At 53.6% G+C, this 2887-nt stretch overlaps 1 long non-coding RNA gene across 1 annotated transcript in view; it reads right to left on the bottom strand.

Moving 5' to 3' along the window:
• The window catches only part of LOC109288694, a 7656-nt gene extending 5871 nt beyond the window's left edge, over nt 1–1785 (bottom strand). The window contains exon 1 of the long non-coding RNA XR_002095210.1: nt 1586–1785. This is a non-coding gene — a long non-coding RNA (uncharacterized LOC109288694). The remainder of the gene's footprint in view (nt 1–1585) is intronic.
• Nucleotides 1786–2887: the final 1102 nt, after the last annotated feature.

Genomic DNA, 2887 nt, shown 5'->3' with positions numbered 1-2887 from the left:
GGCCCCCCCCCCCCGCACCCCTGGATGAGCCGCCCATGCTCCAACTGTCCCAACACCTGGCCCAGCTGGAGCCCCACTCACTGTGCCCTGCTCCCTCTCTCACCACAAGGGCCTTGATCTGCTCCCCCAAGCCCCTTCCCCCTCCCTCACAGACTTACCTGCTGGGGGAGCATGCATGGGCCCACAATGCACCATACAAAGCAGTTGACTGTGGGATTCCACCACACTGATCACATAAGAGTGAATATACCTCTTATATACCAAATTTTTAGTATAAAAAGGATCACTGCATAAGAGCAAATTCACATATACAGAACCCACATAAAGCGAGGGAAACCTATATATAAAATAGTATATATAGTGTAGGCAGTTATCATGTACTTTAATGGGAGCCATGCAGGAACATTAGAGACCAAAATCTGGCCCTAGCTTGGTAGTGCTGTACATTTTCAGATAATAAAAAGGTTACGTATCCCTCTGAAGCAGGCATGCCAGCTTCTTGTACCAACAGCACACAGAAGAATAATACAGCTAGCATCACATCTGGTGGCTTTACACTCTCAACCTAAATGACCACATACACATTTATAGCTGAGCTACTTTTGTGTCAAGCTGGACATGTATGCAAACTCATGCCTCAGGCCACAGGTTAGGCATTACCCAGTCCTCCAACACATATGAAGCTGAGCCACTACACCTTTGTCCAAGAGTCATCCAATAGTCACTGGATAAAATGGATAACCAGCACTAGAATGGTGCCTGTCCAGTGCACTGTGCTTTCTATGAGCACACTTCATTAACAAATCTACTTCCATTTCCTGCACATCCTCCATAAATAAAAGTCATACACCTTTTCAGTGTCTGATCAAAGTACCACAATAAGTGGTTCCTTTTACAGGGTCCAAGATTTTTTTTTTTTTTTTTTTTACAAGAGACAAACATGATCCAAGTGAAAAAGAAAACATTAAATCAGGAAACAGCACAGATTAAGCAACTCTAATTTGTTTTATAAACTCCGCAAGCGTGATTCTTCTTAGCATGATAGTTTAAAATAGGATTTCATATACAAATGCTGTTTCAAAGTAATATGATCACTTTTTAAAAACTGCTGACCAACAGACAGTGATAATATTGTCTGCATACAACATATTTCTCTAGAAGATTAGCAAGTCTTCTTTATAAAAATGGCTTTTTGAATGATGTTATAAGCAAAAAAAACCACAAAAAGGAAAAGCTTTCAGTAAAAACCGACTTTCATGATCATATTCTCATTTTTAATTATTTTGACTTGCACAAAAATAATTTAAAAGGTGCTGATCCAAGACTCCCAGTCCCTAATACCTCATTCACAAAAGGAAAATCCAGCATCATCAAAATAATCCTTTCACAAGAATATAGCCAGTCAGTTGCCTACAAGAATTTCTCCCTATCTCTTCTCAATGGCAGAAAGCAACTGCCCTCCCCACAACTCGCTCTGGAAACCTCCATTTTAGAGACATGTCTTTTGAGAAAGGGACCAGAAGGTCACCAACTTCAGGGTGTCTTGGGCCATGCCCGAGAGAAGTTCCAGTCTGGGAATACTCACAGAAAATGCCCTGCCAGCCAATGCTCCCTCCTCGGTCAGTGAGCGCACCGCCTCGGTCCGGCGTGGGACACTTACCGAAAGGGGCTGAGGGGCGGAGGCCGGGGGCTGGGACCAGGGCCCGGGAGCTGGGGCCAGGGGACGGTGGCTGCGGCCTGGCGCGGGCTCCCTGGCTCCGGGGAAGTGCTCCGCTCCCCCACATCAGGGCCGGGGAGCAGAGCACTTCCCCACAGCCGACGGAGCCCGCGCCAGCCTCCATCCCTGCCTCGCCGCACCTCGGGGAGGAGCCGCTGCCTGTCTCAGGCAGGCTCCGCCGGCTCCGGGACACTGCTCCGCTCCCCGGCCCTGGCGCCACGTGCCTCCTCGCTCCCCGAGGCAATGCGGCGGAGCAGAGCAGTGTCCCGGAGCCGGCGGAGCCTCACTCGGGGCAGGCAGCGGCTCCTCCCCGAGCTGAAGCAAGGCAGGGATGGGGGCTGGCGCGCCCGGTCCTGATGCGGGGGAGCGGAGCACTTCCCCAGAGCCGGTGCAGCCCGCGCCAGCTTCTCCTGGTGCGCTCACTGCCTTGCGCCGCCGCCGCCGCGCACGCGCGCACCTTAGCGGGAACCTTGCTGCCAGCCCACTTCCTAAGTCAAAGGGATCCAGCTGGCTCCAGCTGAAGCAGTATTTAGTCTAGTGTCTAATCCAGCCCCTGCCTGAGTCCTGTCCAGACCCTCCTGTACAAGCCAAATCTAGAGAGCGGAGGGTTTGCTCACAGCACCCACAACCAAGAACATCCATGGGATGTGGCTCTGTACTGCTGGGGAAAACCACCAAGGGCTTCCTGTGGCCAGTTTTCCCCTCTGCCCCACAGCCAGGCCCAGCACTGCACCCCTCCAGCCCTGAGCCCCAAGGCAGCGCTGCACCAAGCCCCTGTCCCTGGCCCCACGGCAGGGGAGGAGGAGAAGGGGGAGAGCTCTGCCCACTGCACCCAGATTGCTCCTGGCTCCCCACGCCCAGGCCGAGCTGGGTTGTCATGAAGCTGCTGCGCTGGCAGGGCTCTCCCCATCCTCCTCCTCCCTAGTGGGGCTAGAGGAGGTGGTGGGGCTCTGTGTAGCACTGCCTCAGGACTTAGGACTGGAGGGGTGCAGTGCTGGGCCCTGCACTGCTCCAGCACCATGTGGCTCCCGGCTGCATGGCCATCACAACTGCTGTACCCCGGGAGCACCGGGCCCACACCCCAGGGCCAGGAGCAGGCGGGTGTGTGTGTGTATGTGTAGGAAGGCAGAGACATAATGTGGGGGGGGGGGGGGGGGAAGGGGGGGGGGG

This window comes from Gavialis gangeticus, unplaced genomic scaffold (genome assembly GCF_001723915.1).
Source record: "Gavialis gangeticus isolate Ggan-Ray unplaced genomic scaffold, GavGan_comp1, whole genome shotgun sequence".
Classification (NCBI taxonomy): domain Eukaryota; kingdom Metazoa; phylum Chordata; order Crocodylia; family Gavialidae; genus Gavialis; species Gavialis gangeticus.
This window is presented reverse-complemented; position numbering and strand designations above follow the sequence as displayed.